The 25603-nt window shown below is 42.1% G+C and overlaps 1 long non-coding RNA gene across 1 annotated transcript; it reads left to right on the top strand.

Moving 5' to 3' along the window:
• Window positions 1–923: 923 nt before the first annotated feature.
• LOC147643544 (uncharacterized) lies at window positions 924–24221 on the top strand. The gene is made up of 2 exons (XR_015271859.1): window positions 924–967; window positions 22850–24221. It is a non-coding gene; the product is annotated as an uncharacterized LOC147643544 (long non-coding RNA).
• Window positions 24222–25603: the final 1382 nt, after the last annotated feature.

The raw sequence follows: 25603 nt of genomic DNA, 5'->3' as shown, positions 1-25603 counted from the left end.
TAAAACAACACTCAAAAAACAAAGTGTTTAGGTCTTAACAAAGTGTATTTTAAAGAACAAAATATTTTATCCTTTCTTATGTAACATTGCTGAGTTTTTCCTTTTCAATTTTCTGTTAGTCGTATATTGTTCCATTTTTCAATGGGTATTTCTGATGAAAAACAAAAATGACTTGAATCGCTTTTAGAACAGCTTAACATGCCGTTGTCACACACGCGAGGACGAGCTAAAGCCGAAAATAAAATCCTCTCCAGCTGTTGGTGGTCCAGCCAAGCCCAAAAATCCCCCTCCCACCCGGGATGTCCTTCAGCATCCTGCTCTTTCGCTACGCGGACTGTCCTTTCCCGGCAAGCGCTTACCCTGTGTGGCAGATTGATTTGTGGTCGAGTTCATGCCAAATTTACTTTAATAGTTTTTACTGGATTTACTTTTAATTAATTTTGCGTCCACGTCACAGTCCCCGCTTTATTCCCGCCTCGTCCGGGTTTCAGTTACGAGCTCCAGTTCATTTGTAACGTTCCAAGGAAGGAGCAAAAGGCTTGGGCTTCTGTGCCTTCTGTGCGAACTCCTTGCTGCAGCGTTTATCGTGGCCGCGTAAAGCGCAATTAATTTCGTGTCTGTTCGGAGCAGCAGTTGCCACGCCCACCGCCCACCGCCCCACTACCGCCCAGTTGCCGCCGCCGCCATTAATTATGAGATAAAACACTAAAATGTATCAAGTTGTTGCCTCGCAGCTGTTTGTTGCTATTGTTGGTGGCGTTGTTGTAGTTCTTGTTGTGCCTTTGCAAGTGACAAAGTTGCCGCCACAAATTTACGTCTGGGAATTTAATTTTCACCCCCACTGTTGCGTCCAGCTCAGCCTTGTTTCTCTCTGTTATCAGTTTCTGAAGTCTTACCCAAAAATTATAATTTTTTCTTTATAGGTCTGGAACTGAAGGCATATGTACATGAGGAGTTTTATGATGTGGTGAGTACTGTGTAAAAAATGAGTTAATTATAATTACAAAAGTAGGTAATGTAAAAATACCACATATAATTAAATATTTGGGAACTTCTAGCTATAATAATGGGACTTTAATCTTAAATAGTAGATTCAAAGGCTGACTCTTCGGTCTTTCTCTGGGACTTTAATCTATAAATTACCAGCTTGGCAGCAGCTTCTCTCTAAAGTAGATAACTCACAAATTTTTTAAAACAACAGCATAAAATTTGAACTAACTTGTAATTAAAGACTCTGACAACTCAATCCCAACTGTCTAATTTAAGCTTTATGAGTTCAAAATAGCTTACTTAGAGCCATTTTCCCCATGACTATTATTCACATCATTTTGCTAAACAAAGAACCTAGAACAATTAATTTCAAAGGCATCATTAATTACAAATAAAAGACACCTCTGACAATGCAATGCAATCGCTTATATCATCAGCATTCAATTTGATGTCAATATATGCCATCTTCAATTTCGGGAACACATGTCGCCTCGGCATTTGCAAATCAAATCCCCTTTGGGCATACAATCAAATCAGCCCTGATGATGATGATAATGATGATGACGACGACGACGACGAAGACCAGGACGACTTCCTGCTCCTGCGAGGCAGCGGCTCTTTAAGTTGCTCTCGAGGCTCTTGGTGGCAGCAGTCTTTGCAGGGGGATTTCGGCGGTTTTCGCATGCATTGAATTGCAGATTCTTGGGACTGTTTTAAATGCAGCCCACGCAAACAGAATCCTGAATCCTGCGGGGGTAAGAGCGGTGGAGTGGAGTGGTAGCAAAAAAACAAAAAAAAAAGTGGTAAAAAGGTCCTGATAAGATGTGGGAGCGACTCAAAAGTCGCTGGCAAAAGTATTCAGAAAGAAGAGAAGTGCAGCTGCAAAAAAGTTTACATTTCCAGATGCCATTTTACTTTACTTTACTTTTCTGTTCAGCTTACATGACCGTGCGAAATGTACCTTCCCTCAGAGGTTTTGTGGTTGCGGGCGGGGTGGGGTGGGGGCTAAGCTGTCTCCTCCTGGTCCTCCTGTTGGGCCTCAGTGTCCTTGTGTATATTTTTGTGACTTTTGGCGCCGCCTGCAAAGACAACAACGCCGTGGAGTTAAGCAACTTACTTAAGCAAGGGGAAAAGCCAAAGCCGAGGCCCGAGAAACGGAAGAAAATGGAAGAAAACGATGACGACAAAGGGGTGTGGGAGGAAAAGCTGCTTTCAGGAAATTGTTGCATTTCGGTTTTGTATGTTGCCACTGCGAGAGTCGTCCTCGTCGTCCTCGCTGTGCAAAAGTCAGCCGAAATATACTTGACTTGACTTTTGTCGGCACCGCAAGTAGCAAAAAAGGGAAATACGGAAATACGGAAAACGGGAAAAACAAAAGCAAGTATGGTGGCAAAAAATCGAGGCCAAAATGTAACGAGACATAAGACTCCACCTACACAGTCTTGGCATAGTGAGAAAAATTCCTTAAATCAAATTATTTTGAATATTTATCTAAAGATAAAAAAGCTAATAAAAATATGGTGTTATGTAAAGCATTCCTTGTTTTAAAAAGACGTAAGTTATATGAATAATATAATTTATATAATTAAGTTTGCAACATTTTTAAAATTGTTTATCCATCTATAGTACGTGTTTAAAAAGGAATTTAGTTAAGTTTTCTTAAAGCAAATGTTTAGAATTTTATTTCTATTATATCTTTACTCAAATATTCCCAAAGAAGAATTAGACTTAGAATTAGACTTCTCAGACAACCTGAGCCATAAACAAAATTCCTTGTATATTTTATACCTAAACTCATTAAATTCTCCTCCCTAATTCTCCTGCATTCCTCGTTTTCTCAGTGTATGCATGTCCCTGTCTGAGTTGTGGCTGTGGCACGTATTTGTTTTAATAAAACTTTTGCAGCAAAACTTAATGAAATGTTGGCAGGCCTCAGCCACAGTCTCAGCTCCCAGCTCTCAGCTCCCAGCTCCCAGTTGTGTGTGTCGACTCAACCTCAACCCCCGGCTCAGACCAGCTCCGGATCTGGGTGGCCGTAACCTCTCCGTCGGAGGAGAACCATTTCGGGCCTAGCATGTTATTCGGAGCAGACAGGCCCAAGACATGAACATGTTCGGGCCGTGTCTGCAGGAAAGTTATGTCTCCGGGAAAGGGGAGCCGTTGCAGCTCGTTCAAAGGAAGTTGTTGATATTTACGCTCGAGGAATTCGGAAGAATGCCTTTCAATTAAAACAAGTGTGCAATAATTTAAATGTTTGTCCTGCGGTTAAAAGCGGGAGACCCTAGACCCTGAAATGTTTCGAATTACAGTATCCAGTCCAGGGTTCAGCTCGATAATTGACTGTTCGTTCCCACGTCTTAATGTCTAATTGCCACTTTACGGGCTTTGACGTTTTTGTGGCTTACGTATGAAAACCAACAAATAGATGGGAAAAACGGAAAAAACCAAAGGACAAACGCGTTGCACACTGGCCAAAACCAAAGACAGCTTGTTAATTGGAAAGTTTTATGCAATTATAAAACTTTTTTCATTATTTTCTGGTATTTTTTCTTTTTTTCTGCAATGTCCTGTGCTGTTGCTGTTGATATTTTGTCGCTCTGTACATACAATTTTGTGCAACTTGCAAATGGAAATGAAAATGAAAACGAGAAAGGGACGAATGCGGGGGAAATGTTTTTGCAGCCAAGGTAAGGTAAGGTGGCTGGAGCAATCCACTGGAAACTGTAACCGAGACGAAAGAGTCGTCCATCCAACTCGTGTGTGACCAAAGTTAAAATGGAAATGCACTGGATCTGTCTGGCAGGATCTGGAGGAGATGGCATGGGATGGCGTGGGATGGTATGGGAAGGGATGGATATGGGTAACAAAAACGGCAAAATGTCACTGCCAGCAGGGCAGCGTGGCCAACATGTCGCATGAGTGTTTTGTGCTAACTGCAAACGCAAAATTAATTTCATTTTGAAAACCCGCTCACACCCCACCGCTTCGCCCACGCTCCAAAGTGACAATTGCATGAGTTTGCAAAGTATTTAGCATGGATTTCATTAAAGGCCAGCGGGCAGCTAGCAGCATACCACAATTTAGGCAACTTTAAGAGGGAACCGGAAGCGGAAAGGAGGCTGGGCCAAATGAATATGTAAGAGGTCCCACTTGGCCATTTACGTGTACAATTGATGTGGTTTGATTTTGTTAGGGGCATTGCCTACTACATAAACACAATAACAATAACCCCCTGGCTACGACCCATTCAAGTCAACGTCGCCGGCTAAAAGCAGTCCCAAATGGCCACCATTCCAGTCAGCCGTACGAAACGAATGAATAAGTGAAGGCAGAGGCCCAGAACAGGTCCGATTTCGATTCCTATATCTGCTCCTGCTTCTACTCCTGCTCCTGTGACAGTCAATTCAACGGCGAGGAGCATGTGCACATAATAGCTGCTAAGCAACTGCACTCGAGTGTGTGTTTGTAGCTTTGCTCCTCTCTGTATCCTTGTGTCCATATCCTTGAGTGCTCTGCCGGTGGCATGTCCCAGTTGGCATGACAAGCTCTCGTTGGCCCGCGTTCTTCATTCAAATGGTATTGAAATTGATTTCATTTGATCGCAAATTATTATATTTTATTTTAGTTCAAGCCCATGACAAGAACTTTCTGCAGCAAAGAAATAAAAGACGAAAAATCCAGAATATATTTTTAGTATTGTAAAAATATTAATGGTATGCTTTGCTTAGTATTTTAGTAGTTTGCTATTTCTTAGAGCTTTAATAGATTTAATTGTAATATTTGTTTCTAAAATATATTTTTGTTTCTATATATTTTGAAGAGCTTTATCAAATTTCCATGGATATATTTGTTCATTTTTTCCCCTGTGTAAATTCAATCAAGCATACAAGTATCTGAAGCACAATTGATGCTTATTAGCCTCAATTTGGCTTAAAGTCGGAGCCCGAAACTCGCAGTGATTGTTGTTTGCATGCCAGCTTGGCCGGAAGTCTCAAATCGAACACAAAATGGCGGCCAAGAGGGAGCCATAACTGCTTGGGAGAGGGAGAGAGGAGAGAGTGCGTAGCGGAAGTGCCCTGCCTGGGAGCCTGGCCCTTTGTGTTTGCAGTCGAACAAATATAATAAATAACTTTTTGCTACTTTTCGTATTTGGACAATGCTCGACATGACTTGGGTCCAGTTCCTGCTCCCGATTCTGCCTCTGTGTTCGTGCGCTTTAAACTTTGTCTCTCTAATGGCCCTTCGATTGCCTCTCGGCTATATAGCTTCGGCTGCAGTCAACGGAAAATCAATAGCTGTGGCCGGCCATATCTTTATATTTATCGTGGACTGTCGGGGAACCGCAAAACGGCAATCAGTGGAATATCCACCATTTGTCATGTCACAGTCCAAGCCTAATTTATCAATAATTATACTTTATAAACATTAAATGCGAAAGCATCGTGCGAAATCAATCCGGATCCCGGACTTCATTCCGGATGTGGGCACTCCGTAATCTATTAATAGATAATCTTTTTTGCCCAAACGCTCCCTCTCTCTCTGTCCCTCTCTCTCTCTCTCTCTTTCTGTGCCATGTCATTAATTACGTGGCGATCCGGGGACGGCATCCCACCCACAGAATGTATCCTCCCATAGAAAGTATCGCCCGAGTCTTATCGGCCTTCCCCTTGGGGCAGCGTTTTCCTTCGTTCTCTTTTTCCTTTTTTTTTTGCGGCCGTATTTTCATTAAATGGATTTCAATTATGTTCAGCACACACACAGCCAAAGGGGCGCCACGAAAGGGGAGGTTTGCCTCCAACTTATTGCATAAAAATGTATAAAAGCAGTTAAAATGAAAAGGGAGCAAAAGAAGCGAAATGAACGGCGGACAACAATTTTTAAAATGAATTCATTAAAAGTAAAAATCAGCGAGAGAGCGAGAAAAGAGAAATCACAAGGCAAACAAGACAGGACTGAACCCCTCGGATTCCTTTGATATTAAATACTGGGAGCCCTTGGCCCTCAAAAACAGAGCCCTTAACCCATATCCCTTAACCCTCAGCCAGCAACTCTTAACCCTTTGTTGCCGCGCTCCGTCGCGTTGACTGCACTTTATTTGGCAACTTAATCGCCCAACAGGCCGCAATTTAACAGGAATTTCCTGCCGAATTGTCGTGTTTTATTAAATTTCATCGCATTAAGATTTAGCAGCTGTTTCCCGGCCCGAGGTTGTTATTCTTTCGTTTCGTCTGCTACTTCAGGGTGATGATAATAATGGCAGAAATGCGTCAAAAATCATGTCTCCTTTGCCGGGTCCAATGAAGGGTCTTCTTTCTCTGAGGTCTAATGGTTAAATTAAAGAAAACGTAAGGATATATAGGGAATTCCTCTAAACTAGAATAATAATTTAAATGAATGACACTTGGAATGATTATAATGAATATTTAAACTAAATATATTATAATTGTCTTGAATATCTCTACATAATTTTTTATCATATGAAAAATGATTACGTCTTAATTTATAGGATCCTTGATGTAACTACAATTTATAAGATAATGACTTTAAAAGTTAACTTAATTACTCCCAATTTTTTCTGGTTTCTGACTCAATTAGTTTTTAATTCGAAGGCCCAGACAGTCCAGTCCGCCATTAACTCTTCCAGGACAAGGTTTATGACATGGCGGATATGGCCAAGAGTAAAAAACAGTTGGGAATGCATTCCGTTCGGTTTCGCTTCGACTGTTTGTGGGTGCCAGCCAAAATGGATTTAAGCATTTTTAAGTGTTTTGCAGCCGTAAAATGTTTATTTAGCATTTAAAAAAGTATTTGCTGCAGGGCACGTTTATGGGACGTTAAAAAAGGGCATCAGGCATCGGGCACCAGGCAGCCAGGCATCTGCGGCCTTGTCATGAGCCGCAGGAGCAAACAGACAAACAAAGTGGCTGAAATTTATTTAAAAACCCATTTAACAGGCTGGCCCAGTGGGAGGCGTCCTGGCGCCTGCGAAGCTCTAAGCCCACATCAAACACAGCGACAGGATCTGGGAATGGGAATGGGAACAGGACACAGGGATGGGGAGGCAAATGAGGATAGAGAGAGAGAGGGGGATGCGGACGGGAACTGTCGCCAAGGGGCGCCACATCAAATGGTCAATTAAATTTCTGGGCATTTCATCAATGTCGTCATTGTCAGAATTTCCGGGAAACGCATTTTTTATTTATACATACAATTTGTTATACTTTTCGGTGCGGAACAAGAAAGATCATTCATTATATTATTATGATCTTCTAGGTTTTTTTTCAAGAATATTTAACATTTAAATGTGTTTGACTTGGACTATAAAATATGAGGCTTTTATTGCAAGATTTGATAAATGAATGAAAGAAATATATAATAATGTGACAGAGGGGAGAGAAAATAATAGGAAACAGATCTGTTTAGTTGATTATAAACTTTAACTTTCCTTTTTCTTTATTAATGAAAATACTTAGTGGCATTAGAGGGAGCCATTTAAAATTTAATTTTTGGATCTCAGCTCTTTTTAAAAAAATGAAAATCAATTTTCATGCCAAACTGGGAAATTACTGGGCTTTAGGCGCCATGGAAATGATCCTTCAGTGGCATGTGCCTGCTGGCATCCCGCGTTGAAATTATTTTAATTTTTCACACAACCGAGAAGCGGAAATTCCAATTAAAACGCATCAGCGCATTGAGATACTCCTCATTCGGCATCTGCATCCGAAAGAGCAACAGAAACAGAGCCAGAGTCAGGATCCGAATCCGAATCCAAACAAGGATGGCGTTGAGCAGTTTTTTCTGACTGATTTTCCATTTATTTGCGTAAATTAAAAAAAAAGAGAGAAGGGATAGAGGCAACGACGAAATTGTTGCACACACGCAAAATGCAGGACGCACAGGACGCGCAGGACTCGTAGGACTGGGGCTCAAAAATAAATAAACTGAGATAAAGTGAGACGAAAGCGAAACGAAAATAATAATGTGCATATGTAAATAACAGCGGCGGTGGCAACAACAAGGATGTCAACGTAATTGGACACGCGCGCACTCACACACACTGGGAAAATGCGGAAAAGCAGGAAAACAGGGGGTGAATTTAACAGGGTTTCGGCATAAAAAAGAACGCCCTGATTGCCATGGCGGCAGTGCTTCCCATCCATCAGAGCGTGTGTTTACTGTAAATAGACAAGCGTCCTCCGCCTGCAATGACATCACAATTTCTTATTATGCAACTGTCATATGTGTTTAATTTGTGCCGCCCAAATGAATTTCCGATTTTGCTGATTTCAATTAAATTGAATTTCAATTAAATTTCGCAATGACAATGGGTCCTCGCTCAGGCCTACGAACGGACAGATACATCGTTCGTTTCGGGAATATCTCTGAATATAGCGTACATATCGTATATCTTTGGACGTGTCTCGATGGCATTTAAGCAATAAACAACATTTCGCTGGCTTTGGCATTTAAAATGTTATGCGCAATTAGGAGTGTGTTCTATTGTAGATGAATGTGTTGAATGGCTGCCGGCCTAGTAATTACAAAACCCCTGCACACGTGACGCATCACGCATAATGAAAAGTCACAAGCACACACAGAAACACTTCTCATAGCAAAACACATAAGTACTATATATACGTACAAATGAAATGGCAATCTGCAATCTGCAAGCTGCAAAACAAGCGATATTATTTTGCTGATTTACCAAAGACAAACATAATTGAATTACGGAAAGAGCGAACGGACATGGTTATGAACACGGACACGTATCCGGACATGGACACAAACACACAATCCGCACTCCGGACTCCGCACTCCGCACTCCGCACTCTCAACTCCACATTTCACACAAAGTTCGCCTCTCCAGTGCGGGACCACGTTACGGCTACGTAACCTGCTCCTTAGTGTGTGTGTGCACTCAAACAATGCGCATTAAATTGGCAATTATTTGTTGTTTCTCCCCGGTCGCATTTATACGTTTTTATTGCTCCCGGTTTTGAGGGGTGTGCAGTGCACACCATGGAAATCGAAGGAAAACCTCTCCTAATGCAATCCCAATTAGAATGGCCAGGATAATTGCCATATGCGATTTTGCCAGATTCGATTAGGCATGCAAGAGCGAAGCACATGGGGGGAAGGCGATGAATAAACAGGATGCGCAGCAATCAAGGATAAGGTATAATCGGTTTAGATGCATTTAATAGCAGGATTTGCCACAGGTTGCGGATTAATTCAATCTATAAAACAACAAAATAAAGAAAGGTATTTAAATATTAAATAGAAAAGAAAGCATAAAACATTCTTTTTCATTCAATTTGTATTAAAAACAACACAATTGTTTATAGTCGAAGTTTCTGCCTTGTAGGAACTTAGCAAAACTTCAACCAAAGTAATACTTTCGTATTTTCAAACAAGAGAAATCAACTATCATTTGAACGAAATAAATACTTTAACAAAATATTTATCCATCTAAAAGTATAAATAAATATTTTTTATAGCACCCAAAGGCAGACAAACAATATTATTTGCCAGCCTAGACAAGTTTTTAATCAGTTTGTGATTTGTGGGCGAGGAAAAACTAATCCCCGATGCTGCCCAAAATAAAAGCCATAAATTCTCAAGTAAAAATACATAAAGTAGGGAAAAATGGCCTCTGGTCTGACGTTGTATAAAAAATGGCCTCAACACCCTGTGTTCCCTGTAAATGTAACCCTTTCATGCCCCACCTTTGCAGACTTGAGCGATGGCAAGAGGACATGATATGGATTTTGGATGCGGATTCGGATGCGGATTCGTGTACAAACAACAACAGCTCGGTGGCAGGTGGGGCTTTTTACTCTGATTCGATTCATTTTTGTAATTGTTTTGGCCGGAAAATGCGGGACAGGAGTTGAATTGTTTGCCAGGCCAAACTGCAATCAAAAATGGGAATAGAAAAAAGCATGAAATTTAATGTTTGTTTGCTTTTGAATTTCATGTTTGCCTTCCTGCCGCAAGGCACTCTCTGGTGCAATTTCCACATTTCACCCGATGTGTTGTTATTGTGGTTGGATGTCACACGTGCCGGGCATTGATTTAAGCGATTATTTTATTTGATTTCTAATTAAAAATCATAGCAACGCCTGCTGAAGTCCATTTTTTTAGTCGTCCTATTGGACTTGCACTAGCATTTAATTAAATGCAAATAACAAATAGCTGAGAGTGCCGGCATAAATTATGCCAAAAAAATACGGACCAGGCCCAGACCGCTGTCAAATGGAAAGGGAGTGGGGAACGTGTGAAGTGTGTGTGTTGGCCATAATTTATGAGTGCAATCATTCACATGATATTCTGCGGTTTCCCTTGCATTTATCACACAACAAACTTTTATAACACTTGCTTAACAAAAGGGTGTTCGTGTGTATACACGAATGTGTTGCATTATGATTAATGCCTTCCGTTATGAAAGAACAATGTACAAGGGTCCTGGAAATGTATACATACAGATTAGAGATGAATATCATGAATGTCATACCATATATCGAAACATACTCTACCAGTTTTTATATAGGGCTTGCTAAGATAACATCAAGGATGCAATAGAAAATATTTAAGCTCAAAGTAATTAATATTTCAAGAAGTATTTTATATTTACCTTTGTATCTCCACAAAGTAAACCTGTCATAAACTTTACTTCAATCTCAAATTCGTTGCCTGGTCTTTCCCTAATCAAGTCTCTTGACATATTGATGTCCTTTCAAAGTGTAATTAAATTCTGACTTTGGTCAGATGTAGCAAGCAACTCAATCTATATGAAAATCAGTTGCTTTAATTAAATTTCGATAACTGAGCACAGTTTACACAACTCAAACGCACCTCGTATACGAGCCCTGATTTAAGGACACGCGAAATGCCCCCAAAATGGCAGGAGCACAGGAGACCGATGAGGGGCGGATGCTGGGAGCAAGCATAAACAGAAAACTCATTAAAATCATAAAATGCATTTATGACAGCCTTGTTTGCACTGCGGGGCAATAAAGAGGTGGCCGAGGCGTTGCTGAAAAGTGTCAAAATCAAAACCGAGGAGGCGCCGGGCAAAGTTGCCAGTATGTCAGTCAGGCGGGGCCCGGTGTGTGTCTGTGTGTGCGAATATGTATCCTGCATCCTGCTCCTGCCGTTGTCACACAATTATGCGTACAACAGTCTCCGGCGCTGTTGTTGTAATTATGTTGCCGGCTGTAAAACAAACTGCCAACAAGGACGAGAAACAAGAGCCTCCAAGAAGGCAGTCAGAGGAGCAGGAGCTACAGGAGCTGCAGGAGCTGCAAGAGCTGTAGTCGCGACAGGACAAAGACAACCAGGCTGTCAGGCAGCATATACTGAAAGAAATACCTTACACACAGTCCTTTAAAAGAGATTTTAATGCAAAAAACTTCATTCGTAATGAAGAGATTCTCTTGTGTCAGAACTTTGTAAAACTACCAAATTGTAAATAATAAAATTCTTTGAAATTCAGATTTTCAATATTAAGAGTAAAACCCTTCTGTACGTGTAAAACAGGATAGCAGCCTGGAGGATCCACAGCTAGTGCGATTAATCATGGCAATTCCGAGTCTGCTGCAGTTGAAATATGAAAAGCTCGGCGGAAAAGGCCAAGGCGCTTAAAGAACAGCGCTGAGCATTTTGCGGCGACAGAGGCACTTCAATCAGGCTCATTCCCCATGCGTTTGACATGAAGTTGCACAGAATCAGGGGCAGACAATGTGCTATTTGCTTGGCCAAACAAGCCGTTCTCGAGTTCATCTTTATCTTTGGAGTGTGTATCCTTTGCGAGCTTGTCCTTATTACCGAATGGCTGACCACGTTTTCGAGTAACTGCCCCTTGCTCCTGGCGCCATTCATCTGGCTCTCTACAATTTTTCACTGCATAACTCAGGGCGCCACGTACTTGGAGGTCAGACCCCGGCTAGGATCAGACTCTGCTGCCCCTTATCTGCAATCAGTGGCCTGCACAATTTCACACATGGCCACATGGTTCGATACGTTTGATTAATGCCCCGCCATTGAGTGCAATTCCCCCAGATCCTGGCCAACTTCTAAACAACTGTGCGAGGAGTTGACTTTTATTGGGTCCTGCAGAGTAGCGGGAAGGTCCTGCTGCCAGCGAAAGCTTAGAGCTGACTTTGATGCTGAATCAACGAAATCAGAACGTGCGGGTCCCACACATTTCCATCTTCATTCGAATGCGAGTTGCCATTTCCATTTGCATTTTCCATTGCGATTCCATTTTCATTGCCGTCGCTGGATGCTGATTACCATTTCGCATTCATTCCTCATCATTTGCTCAGCATGTCAGTCAGTCAGTTAGTCCTTCCACTAGTCCGTAGGTTCCTCAGTTCCTTAGTCCCTCACTCCCTCAATCCCTCTGTTCTCCAGTTCCTCCGTTGAGTTCATTCAGTCAACGGGCCTGGCATTTCGGCTCGTCTATTTAGCTGATTGTCGTCTGCCGGTGGCTAGATCCAGCCTTCTAGATCCTGCACTCGGAATTATTATTAGTTTAAGGTTCTAAAAAATTTCAATAAATTTGAACGATAACTTTTAAAGTATACATATTTTTTAATGAAATTATTGCTAATTATTTATACACAAATTAATATCGTATTCTAGAAAGTATTTACTTTGTCTTGTTATAACTGTTTCACCAGGATTTTCATGAATTGAGATTAGAACATATAATATGTCATTTCTTTCTTGGTATAAGCATATATTTTTTAAGAAAACGACGCTAAAAACCTTTCTTTTTGTGCATCCCTGTTACGGGCTGCTCCTGGCTGCGTGTGCTCAGCATATTCAGTTGACATATTCATTGGGAAACCCAATAATGTCGGATTTAAATGCTCGACGGCGTGCATGCTCCAAATTGAATTTGCCCAAACATTTCTCGCGTTTGTCATGGAAATTGAAAAGCGTCTTCCTACAGCTCAAACTTTGTGTTTGGGATTCGTTTTTCCTTTTCCCCCGATTCCGCTTTAGCCGCCATGAGATGGCAAAAGTTGTGTAAATTATTTTGCCATTGCTTCTGTCAGCCCTCCAACTCCTTCGTCCTTTGTGCATCCTTTTGACACACTTTGACGTCACTTGCAAGAGCAGACCAGCTAATTTCCAAGTCACCAGCCAGCCCACGAACTTTGATGAATGGCAACCGAATGCAGTGGGAAAAATTCCAATACCCATTTTCTATTTGGAAAAACAAGCTATAAGGAAACTCAAGCTTTATAGATCAACCTTGCATTTTTAAAACTTCTGTTCATAAAAGATGATTAATCCTTTTTCTCTGTGCAACGCAGGTTAATTATTCTGAAACTGGACAGCGAAGGGCATTTGCTTGTCGACCTCGACTCACTTCCGTTTCCCTGATTAATGAAAAGTGCAATCTGAAGTCCCTTCCTTTCACTGCACACTTGATGTACAAAGGGACAAGAGTGTGCAACTCTCAGAGACTCAAAGGGAAGGCGAAGACGATGAGAATGGGAATGGGATTGGGAATGGGTTCGGGGGCTTAGCGATTGCGGATGGAAAAGGGAATATGGATAAGGGTATGGGAATGGTTATAGTGATGCTGATGGGGCAGACTCATCACCATCATCATCATCATCGGCATCATTGGCAACGGCATCTCAGCTCTCATCTCATCTCATCTCATCTCATGGCATCGCATCTCATCTCATGGTTCGCCACAAGCCACTTTAGAATTCCATCGATTTTTTCGCCTTGGCTTTTAGCCGCGCTTGCCTTTGAGTCTTTCGGGTGTTTGCCGTTGTTGGCCGCTTTATGCATTTCGTAGCCACTTTGATGACATTACCAGGAGCGATGGCCACCGGTCGGTCCCACCCCCCAAGGATACACAGTAACCAGCAGCCTCGTCCTGCTTTCCGCTTCGTCATGGCTTAATGGCATTACGCTCAATGCCTGCTCTCTTTTTTTGCGGACTGGCGCTGGCCCGCCCCAGGGCCAACTCCATCAATATCAGCAGCTTTTTACAATAAATTAAATCAATCGATCAAGCCCCGGCAAAAACTGTGCCAATCAATTAGTTTCCCACACACAAGGGAGAGAGCGAAAGAGCGGCTGGACGGCAATAATTTTAATGAAATACAAATATAAATGGAGCGGCGAACAAACAATGACAGCCTCCCTCTATGGCCTCCCTTTAGCATGGCCATCACTCCAGAAACTTTTCACAGCGAATTTGCTGAAAATTATTTCAAGCACTTGCCCGATTAGTGACGCCATGTTTCCAGCTGTTTATCTAAGCCATTTTGCGGCAAAGACGCCGTCCTGGCCATGTGCCGGGAATCTCAAGTAGTTCGGATAACCTGAGCCAAGAGCGAAAATGCAAAACAAACAAATAGCGAAGGAAATTTCAAGGAATAAAAATGGGCGCAGCCTTTATGTGGCTTCCTTCAAACAGAATTCGGGATGCCCTTTAGTGGTTAATAAAATTTGCTGTGAATGCAGCCATAAAATAAGGGTTGCATTCTGGTCACTTAAATGGGTTTACATATTGCGAGTTTAAATAGGAGAATGGTCGTGCCAATTACGGGTGTAATAAAACCCACATAGGTTGTATTGTAGGTTTTAAAATTTTGCTTACTCATTTCAAAAGGGGCTTACAAATTAAGATGGCAGTAAACGTTACTTGTAACAGCATTAAATATGTATTGTTGGGCATTTTCTATGTTATTACAAGTGGTATTTCCCGTTTTCGTAAAATAAATGATTGTATCCAACGAAAAGAAGAATTAAATGTTATTTCAAGGACTCTGATAGATACTACTTTTTAAAGATTATAAATTAAAAAGTAGTTTTAAAGAAATACATTCTCTACTTTACTCATAAATTATTCCAAGAACTTTTAGGTTTGTGAAGTTTAATATATTTTGTATTTCAAAGATTTTTACACTTTCAACTCAATTTTATATGCTTCAGTTAAATAATATAATCTCCTTAGATGCTCCAACATGAACACCTAGTCCTTATACCCTTAAAAGGACATTTTCAAAACCTTATCGAGTGGCAAAAAAACCAAGAAAGAAAAACGACGAAACGAATGACAAATTTTAATGTCAATAGCCAAAGACGTGCAAAAAAGGACGAGACGGTGGACAGGCGGGGACCAGGAGGACCATTTGCTCTTTATCTGCCGCCGCTTTTCATGTTCATTTTAATTTGTCCAAATGTCCTTGCAGCGGGCACAAACGATTTGTTTTGGGGAGGCATTTTCTTTGGTTCGTTCGGTTTCGGATTTCTGGTTTTGGAGTTTCGGTTTCGCTACGGTTTTCTGCCCCTTCCGGGTTTATTTGTATTAATGAAATAGACATTTTGGGGTCATGCTAAAGTGATTTTTCAACGTCTGCCAGAAGCAGGCTATATGCGCTACCGCCACACATCCTTGTGCCATGTCCATATCCTTATCTCCCCGGTGGCCCATTGTTGATGTTGCTGCCGCGGTGGCGGCGTCGGTGGCGTCGGCGGCGTTGGTTCCATTTTTTCCGTGTTTATTTTGCCTTTGTCTTGCTGCTGTAACCCGGAGTTCCGCCTCGCTCCTTTCGATTTTCCTGGGTTTTTTTGCATCGGTCGAGAACGAGAATGTCGTCGGCGTCGTTGTTGTCGTCGTTGCTTTTCAGCAACACTCGCAGCAAAGTGAAACTAATGGCAGTTAGTTTTGTTAAGTCGATAAAACTGTCAGTGATATGGCAGATTGTGTGGCAGCAGCCAGCAGCAGCAGCAGGGTACCCTTAACCCTTGCCCCCAGTCGCTACCATCGCTGCTTTTGTCACCTAACCCATTTCGTGTTTCTGATCCTGCGACAAAAAAAAGGAGCGACGCGGCAACCAGATACAGTTGAGTTGGGTTAAAAAGTTAAATGAAGTTGCTGCAGGCATTAAATTTCCGTCGCCGCGAACACCAAGCTCGAATTTACACGAAAACGGGCATCGGGGGTGGGAGACGGAGGTGCTCATAAAAAATGCACGAGTTATGCAACACTCAGGCATCCAAATACCCTGGGAAACCCCCTAGACATACATACATATACATATCTGACACCCTTTGGGGGGCGTGGCTGTTGGACAAGTAAGTGGCATTTTATGTTCATTTGCCGCGGCTCCTTCTCCAATGGCAAATGGCATTGTGTTTTATGTTTTCGCCTATGCGAGAATGCACACAAAGTGCCAAAATGGCGGCGGGCGGAAGTGGCAAAAGGTGGCTTAGAAAATGGCTGACTTATTTCGGCGACAATGCGGCCAAAATGGCGCACATTTTTCGCCCTTTCGCCCCGTCGTGCCTTCGTGCCTTCGTCCTTCTGCAGGATGGGAGCATGGTAAATGACTCCGGTGCCATGTCTTCATCATCGTCGGGCTTTCAGCTTATTACTTTTCTGCGATGCCACAGCCATGCATACATATATGCAGCAAATGCAGCAAAGGGGACTCCCCTGCTCCGCATACCTTGGGAGTGCGGGTGCATGTGTAAGTGGCCAGGTAGCTGGGAATTAATTATCGCATATCGCTGGTGGCGCACGTATCCTAAATCAAAGCATTTAACGCCACTAATCCCCTTAATGTACGAGCCCGTTGAGGAAGCACTCCAATTTCAGGTGAACAATTCGTAAGGGTGAACGAGGGACACGGAAAACAATTTTTTGTTTGATATCTAAATGATATAATTAAACTTTATCAAGACTTTATCATTATATAGGAACTTCTGCTTCCTTCTTAGAACGTTTTTAAAGTTACTTAAATTTAAAAATAAAAGAAATACATTCTTTGGTCACATCTCAAATATATTCTATTAAAACCTCAAAAATGCTTTGAACAAGTTTACAGTGCATCAAGTTTCCCCAACAGCGGTTCCAACGTATTTAGCAAATTAAAATGAAAATCCCTGGCCAGGCGAAACCGCAGCACAAAAAATATATATACATATATATAGACGAGCTGCAAGGAGGGCCAACGCAACGACAGTTTAAAATCTCCAAGGAGCAGGAGCGGGTGTCCGGTTGGGGTCCAAAAAGGACGACAGCGTGGCCAGGTCAGTTCACTGTGATTGGCAGCAGTCATCAGGCAAGTTAATTGCCCACGATTTAGCGAAGTGGAGGAAGGACGAAAGGACTTTCCGACCGAGCAACTCGTGAGCGGGAGTCGTGACACGCGGTGTTTCTGACGTTAAATTAATGGCGGTTCAAGCTGACCAAACCGCCTTACTCAACATCAGGCGCTATTAAATTCCTTAAATTGCACTGATTAGAAATAGGGAAACCGAACTTAATTTCAAACACAGCAATTAAGCTTTAAAGCAAAACCGCTTTATAGAAACAATTTAAGGTTGAGACGCTATAATATATTAATAACGCCTTCGTAAATGCCATAAAAATTAATTTAGCGAATGAAAATATGAACAACTTTAAACGTACTTTAGGGAAAAAGGAAATTAAGTATGAATACCAAAACTTTTCTTTCTGGAAAGGACTCTTAAGAGCCCTCATAAAAGAAAACTTTGGCAGAACCAGCTAGTACGAATATTTAAAAAAAAACTAGACCTAAGGAGACGATAGTTTTTAAAGAAATCTAGGATTCCAGGAACTTTTTTTAAACGATTTTAGCTTAAATCCTTGGACATTCACTTTTGGCTTTGCTTACATTTAGCTTTCTTTTCATTTTACAGTTTGTGACCAGGGCCAGGTTCCGTTTTTTGGTCACATGCGGAGCCCGGATCTCCCTAGATTGTTGCCGTCGTTCACTTAATCGCAAGTAGAGCCCATCAATCGAATTGAAGTCCTCCTCCTGACCTCCACCTCGGCCTCTTTTTCCTCTGGCAGTGCCACTTTGATGTAGGTGGCTTTGGAGCTTGATGCTTGGGGTTCTGGTCAGGACAGGAGCTGACCCTCGTTCGCCACTGGTAAATCTTGGTCATTTGTGACGCTATTACTGAGCGGATGAGGTTAGCTGTGCTTCCAATGGATATTCACTGAAAGAAATTGATGGGTACTTCAATTTTAATAATGTAGGAAATATTAATTACTTTATATTCAGAGTTAAAGTTTCTGAACTTTAACATATGTGTATGTAATTAATTTATTCTCTTAGACAGACTTTGAAGAATATATGTGTATGAGCAAGTTAAAAGTAATTTGAAGTAAAGGCAAATTAACCATTAGGCTTTTCCTAAATTTAAATGACAGGTAATTCTAAATGATAGTTTCTTGTATTTTTCAATGTGTTGTCCCTTGACTATTTGTATATTGGGGGAGCGCTATTAACGTTTGCTGCCTGTCAACATTGAAAATTATATGCCTGGCAACCACACACATGGTGGGTGACCACCTCTCCCTTTCCATCAACATCTCAGCCATCATTCCATGTCCCTGTCCCTGGCCAAAATTCATTCTCATTCTCAATCTCAGTCCCCCTTGCAATTTTTTTACGCTTTGGCTTTTCTCGCATTCATTACGTGAGCTGTGTGGCTGATGGCGGCGTTGAATGGAAAAGGGGCGTGCCGGTCGCCCCCGATCCCTGACTGCGTTGCCATTAGCCCAGCAGGAGAAGCGTTTCATTTAGACCTCGTTGTTTTTTGTTGCTGCTTCTGCTGCTCCTGCTGGTGGTGCGGTTTTGGGGCCAAATAAATCAAGAATTTTTTACAAATTTGTTGTCATCATGTTGACATTTCCGACGGCTTTATCGACTCCAGGGCTCGGACGAACGACAACGGCCAAAAGGCCCCGGCCTGTTGTCACCAAATTTCCATGGAAAATCCATAAGCCGGATCTGGCTAATGGGAAATGTCTGTGAATGCAGACAAAAAGTTCCATTTGCCGGGAGAGAGCGAATCGCTTTAAATTGGGATCCTCTCCGAACTTTGGCTTAGTGCGGCGGAATTGGTTTCTGCCCCAGGCCAAGGTCCCTGGCAGCCCAGGCAGGCACTTGAATATATTATGAGACGTGCTCCAGAGACGCTCACAAATTATGTCAATTACGGCGGCGACACAACATTTGCAACAGCGAGTTTACTGCAAATGCGACGCGAAAATGATGCGAAAAGTGCATCGCAGCACAGTGCAGCACAACAAAACGAAATTATCGAATAACAAATGGGAAAGCAGGAAAATGCAAAACAAGAAAAGGGACGAAAGCAGGACGAAGCAGCAGCAGTGCCATCCGCTTGACGTTTGTTACTTTCATAAGAAATTCAACACTTCCGCTGCCGCTGCCAAGGGAACTGCAACAGTTTTCCCCGGCGTAGTGCAAATTAAAAACAAAAAAAAGAATATGGTAAGAAAAGAAAAGCGTAGGGAAAATGGAGCCAAGGAAGTCGCGGCCAAGAAGCTGCCGTAAATAAAGAATTACGTTTTATGTTCTATTTGCATTCGCCATAAAACTCGGCGCCATCGAGCGGCAAACGGAGCGACATGAACATGAACATGAACATGAACATGAACGGAGCGGCATCATGAACGCCGGCCAAATGACTTCCGTTTCCGCCGCTTAAGATGGCGCGTGCATCGCACTCGCACTCGCACACAAGGATCCCCGCTGCCCTGCTGTGGGAAGGCATCCAGCAGGCGGAGATATCCGCATCATCATCATCATTTGTTTTTGCCCGCCCGCCCGACTGCCTGCTGTGTCCACTGCTGACATGTCGGCTGGCATGCTGAAAAATTGCATCAAGTATAATGTAAATCGTGTCATTTGTCAATGGCAGATGGTCGCTCTTCCTGCGGACAACTGCTCCGAACGGCGAATGGCGAATGGCGAAGCGAAACCTCCTAATGACAATTGGCATGCCCGCAGGAAGTGTGCACGGAGAAAAACAAAGCAATGGAATCAGAACATTGCAGGGAGTTTTATTTATTTTTAAGCTTCTTGAATAATAAAGCAAATATTTCTTTGAAACTTAAAGTAAATTTAGTTAAATCAATACTCCAACTTGTAAACTTTTAACTTCATAAAGAATGCATTTTCCTGAGAAACAATTGCGGTTAACTAAATTTAAAATTTCATTTTAAATAAAGCTAAATACTTTGCAAATACAATAAACTCGATTTACGTTTCAATTATTACATTTAAAGACCTTCAACTGATACTTTCGAATGAGAAACTATCACTGCTGGATTCTTTTTCCCAAATTAATTTTGATTTTTTCTTGCTTTCGTTCATCTAAAGTTGTAAATGGAATTACAGAGATTCATCAGCGGCAAATATTACTCGACTGTTCAAAATGTCATGTCTGATGGGAGATGTGTTATTCCTTGAAGTGCAAAATAAATTAAAAATAAGACTACAAATTTAGTTGGGGACTGTTTTTTCCCAGAGTGGCATTCCCCAAGAGTTCTTCCGAAAGCCACATCACTGGCTTTATGTTCTGCTTTGTGCTGGATTACCCATACGCCCCGTCGTACGTCGCGTTTAATGACTCTTGGCTAAAATAGTTTGCCAACAGTTTCGACTCTCCCTCGCACATTAACGCAGCCAAGGCGTTGGACCAGGCCGAGCTGTGCAAATAATTCAATAAAGCAACTTTCGGCGAGATTAATTAAATATTTCTGTCTAATTTGACGCAATTTATGCAATGCCGGGGGGAGCTGGCTCTGACCCTGGCTCTGGTTAGAACTATAATGAAGAGGGTGCAGAAATGAGCAAAGTTTCCTGAGCAAACTTGCTTATCTATTTGGGGCTGTGTTTCTGGTGAAACTTTTATTAATTACAAAGGATACACATAAACATTAGCCAGTGGAGAGCGCGCGTCACATTTGTGAATCGAGCATTCGAGTTACTTAGCTTCCTTTACGGACTGGCTTTTTTCCTGTCACTTGGTTTGGTTTTTTTCCAAGCACCCAGTGCCAGTGAAAGCTGGCGAGGATTAGCCACAAGGACAGCGGTAAGTGGCCGTCGAGTCTGGCAAATTATGCAACTTAATGCGCTCGTATGCCGGGCCACATAATGCATAATTAATTTGGCTCGACATGCACAACCTGTTGAGCCGCAGGAGCACTCACCTTGGCAGTCCTTCACTCCACTTCACTTCACTCCTTACTTATGCCACCCGCCGCCCAACCTCCCATCCACCCCACTTGGTTGCCATTCCAACTGAGCCGCTGCCTCATTGAAAAGTGGCATAACGAGCTCTTGTGCCCCGGCTTAAAAGCGCTTACAAATTGCTACATGAAAATGTCTGCCAGTGGGCCGAGGGTTTTCCGGGGAAGGTGTGGAAAATGGAAAATGGCCAGGCGAAAGGGAAAGCGGTGGGGGGGGGGGGCGGGAAGGCTTTCATCAACACTTCAGGCCAGTTGCAAAGGGCAAGTTGAAAACTGAAACTGCAATTGAAGCGCTTTTCCGCACACACACACACATACTGGGACACTCTCTCACACCCGCATAAAAACACGGAGACAGGAAAAGCGGAGAGTGAAAAAACCTCTGGCTTTTTAATGAGTCAAGTGGCCAACACGTGAAACACTCACGTATTGCACTGAGAAAATTGTTATATTAAAAGAAGAATAATAATTTGAATTCCACTTAACAGGGCATCTAAAAGTGAACTATAATAAGAAAATCTTTTACTGGGAAATCGATTTAAATGTAAAGTAAATAAAAAAACTTTGTTCAAGTTTATTTCAACAGATTTAAAATAATTTATCAATAGTTTTACCTATTAAGCTTCTCAAACTTCTGGCAAACATGAAAAGAGGTTTTGAAATCCCTGAAAATGTTGTCTCAAAGTATGTCATAAAATTTTCAAGTTGAAAATAAGCTTGTTATATTTTTATATTGGACTTCGTTACTCTAAATATAATATAACATTTATTAGCGATATCTGAAGCACCCCAAATAATGAACCCATCTAAATTTAATCAGTAAGTTGAGTTCCTCATTATTTCTCGCCGTGTACATGTGTGTAATGACGCACATTTTGGCTGACTTTTGTGCGAACGTATTCGAACGAAATAAACCGTTTTGCCTTTGAGCCGAATTGAGTTTCATTTGAGTTGGGACCGTTGATTCGTTCATTGGTTCCCGTTCCCATTCCCATTCCCGGGCTCGTTCCTGTTTTCGTTTTCCTTTTCGAATTCGGGCGTCATGCCAACGCCTGAACGTTTGAGTTCTTGCACTGCACTGCTTTTATAATTGCATGTCGACTCTTAATGAGCTGGGCGCCATGCAATTTGTACTTTCGCTGAGCAAACAGCGAAAAGCGAACGGCGAACGGCCAACAGGAGGCCAAGAGCAAAGGATTTTCCTGCCACTTGAAGTTGGTGGAGCTGGGGCTTTCCTTTACTTTTTTGTTGTTGTTCCGCAGCTGGCCCGGCTAAGTGGGTTGCCTGCTGCTGCTGCCTGCTAGCCGGGGAAAAACTCTGCGGAAAATACTGGTGGAGCGGGCAAAGTTGGGCTCTTGTTCAAATGGATTTCGCTCGTAAGCGAAATAAAACCGCACAACTCAAAATGAAATGAGTAAATTGCGGTTGAAGTTGCCAAAAGCTTCGGCACTCCTCCGTTTTTTTTTTTTTTATTTTTTATACTTTTGGGATATGTGGTTTTTGGGTTTCTGTGTGGCCCCCACAACTGCACAACTCAACATAGAAATAAATTTGGAGGTTTTTAAAGACTAAGCTTAGTTTTGGAAAGAGTTTAAAGAGAAATTGGTTCGGGGATAATTAATGAGGTTAAAGATCAGTTAAAATATATACATTTGTATTAGATTAGGGAAAATATCTTACATTATTAAGATAATGTTGCTATAGTAAACAGAAAGATATACCTTTTAATTATCAGTTAGTTTTTCATATTCGCTAATCTATTACTCCTTTCATTCAATCTTCTTTCAGTGCATTCCACGTTCTTTTTGGCACTGAAGTTCCGCCAAGGAAACGTACAAAAAAGAACGCCTTTCTACACAACTGGAAGCCATAAAGATTTAAGCGATAATGGGATACACAAAATAAATGCGAATATTCCAATTCTTAATGCCAAAACGAAGTCAGAGTCTAAGCGCACGAGTCGAATAGCATAAACAATCCTGACAGGACCTGGAGGGAGCAGTAGAAGCAATAGAAGCAGCAGCAAATCCAGGACCAAGCCAGCAAGCAAGCATGTCAGTGGGTGGATTGCTTTAAAGCTGATGCATAAAATATTGCGTATACGCCCCATTATGCCTGCCAACAAACAGACGCAAACCAACAGCGCGGGCAGAGAGTGTGCGGCAGGCAAACATGGACGGGACAGACATCTAAACCATACATCGTATGTATAATTGAAAACAAATTTTACTGCTTGTAATTGAGTGTGTTTGTTTGCGTGTGTGTGTGTGCCCGTGTGGGCATGTCTTGATATCGATAACAAATGCCACAAATTGAATTTAAATCATATAACATACAAACAAGCACCACAGACACAAAACAGGCCGCTTTTGAGCTTGGGTTTGAGTTTGGATTTGGGATTGGGATTGGGATTGGAATTGGAATTGGTACAAGTCGCGCCATCGTCATGTTCGCTTGTTTTATTTATGGCTGCAACAGCAACAAACAGCAAAGCCAATTGCAACAGAAAGTATGATACACATAGACTAAAATGAGGGTCCTGAATTTTCAGTAATATCCCTAAAAGAGGCAGCTTATAGAGTTCCAAAGGGTAAAAATTAGTTGGTTAGTCCTAGACTTATCTTTTACAAAGTCTTTTTCCTTTCCTTTTCTCACTGTGCATTGCAAACTGAAGTCTGAGCAACGCCTTGGGTTTTGCATTGAGCCGTATTTGAATTTGGGTTTTGAGATTTTCATTTTATGCATTCACTGCACACGCTGTTGAGCCGAAACAAGCAAGCCAACCTCCTCGAATATCCTTGCGAGGACTCCCTCTCTCTCTCTGGTCTTAATTGTCTGCTCTGGTGCAGCATGCCATAAATTTATGCATTGCATTCTGGCGGCAGGATTCCGTATGGCACTTGCACTTACCACTGAGAACTTGAAGGCGTATCGGGCCCAAAACCGAAACCGAGCTCATCCGGCATAGCCTTAGACATGGTCCAGACAGAGGCCGTAAATAAATGTTTGATAAGCACTCCGTTCGTCCTTCCTTGTAGTCAGTGTCAAGTCTCCGTGAAACAATTAAAATCTAACTTTAAAGCAAATATTAAAAGCTGTCACAGTATATCCAAGACGGTTTCAAAATAAATATATATTTGACCAGCAATTACCGGAAAAAGGTGACAGGAATTGACCAGAATTCACATTGTGAAAAATCCATGAGAAGTGTAAATAAGCAGCCACTAAGTTATGGGCTCAAGTCAATTCTGGCACTCAAGGTGTCGATGCATACCAGCACGATCCGAGAGCTGAATGGAGATGCTCCCGGAGTCTCCCTGCTTGCATGAGGTCCTTCTCGCCGGAGGAACGTGTTGTGCCGTGTGGATCTGGCTTTAGGACGTGACGCACGTGCGTGCTGCGAGTCGCAGGACGAGGACGAAAGCTCCGGCAGAGGTGCATTTCTTATTGACGTTAACATTTTGTTCGGCTCTCGTAACGTGCTGCAATGCTAAATACAAAACAGAAAACTGAAAAGAGAAGATACTGGTCTTAAAATACAAGCGCACTGTGAAAAAATGATTAGAATTCAAAATTGTTCATCTAGAGTTCAGCTATTTTCTATAAAATCTTCCATTTGGGAAAGAACATATATATTAAGTGTGGCAGAATTGTTATTTTTAAAATTTAAATAAATTCCCTTTTTTATTTATTTATTATTTATTAAAAGCTGATTAGATTAGAGAATCCAAGGAATAGACATTTTTCATCACTGTTCCTTCGGGACAAATAAGCAGATTGTAATGGTAAATGTAAGCATTGAAGCGAGTCGTACCCATGGTTATACCCACATATATGCACACCCATACCTCATGGCCAACAGCTCACTCCCGTGAGGTGTCCCTGCGGCGGGAGTCCTTGCACCAGGACCTTATAGCCGTACATCATGTCCGGGGCATTGTTGCTGCTGCTCTTGCACGCGCCGCACGATTTTGCAAATAAATACAAATAACTTTGATTTTGTGCCCCCGTTTCTCCCCGGGAATAGCTCCGAGGCGAGGCGGTGCCCTGTTCATGTCCCAGTCCCATTCCCATTCCCATTTCCAATCCCCGAGCGTGTGACGTTCAACAGAAGCATTCAAATTAAACTTTATTTGCCTTCCCCCGTACCTTTGGGCGTCTGCCGGCTTTCTGCTTAAAATTGCAGATTGCAGGCTTGATCACATTGCCGAGGCTTGCAAATGAACATTGGCAAAGGAGCAGCAGCAGCCGAGGGAGCACAGGAGCAAGGATCTGAGAGCGGAAGCAGAGCCAGGGGCTGAGGCAGGAGGGCGGAGCAGTCAGACAAACACATGAAACGTGCTGTGCATGCAATAAAGGAGATTTTTTGTGGGATTTGCTGCACCGATAGCAGCCAAAGGCACAATATGCTCCATAAATTGCCTTTGGCCTCTGACTCAATATATAAGGCACACACACACCCAGGCACATGGATATTTCCGAAGTCAGATCCAGACAATAGTTTATGCTTGTCTTTCAGTTAGTTTTTGCGCCTAAAAACGG

The sequence above is a fragment of the Drosophila serrata genome, unplaced genomic scaffold (assembly GCF_035046125.1).
Source record: "Drosophila serrata isolate PLE 108 unplaced genomic scaffold, ASM3504612v1 contig_272, whole genome shotgun sequence".
Classification (NCBI taxonomy): domain Eukaryota; kingdom Metazoa; phylum Arthropoda; class Insecta; order Diptera; family Drosophilidae; genus Drosophila; species Drosophila serrata.
This window is presented reverse-complemented; position numbering and strand designations above follow the sequence as displayed.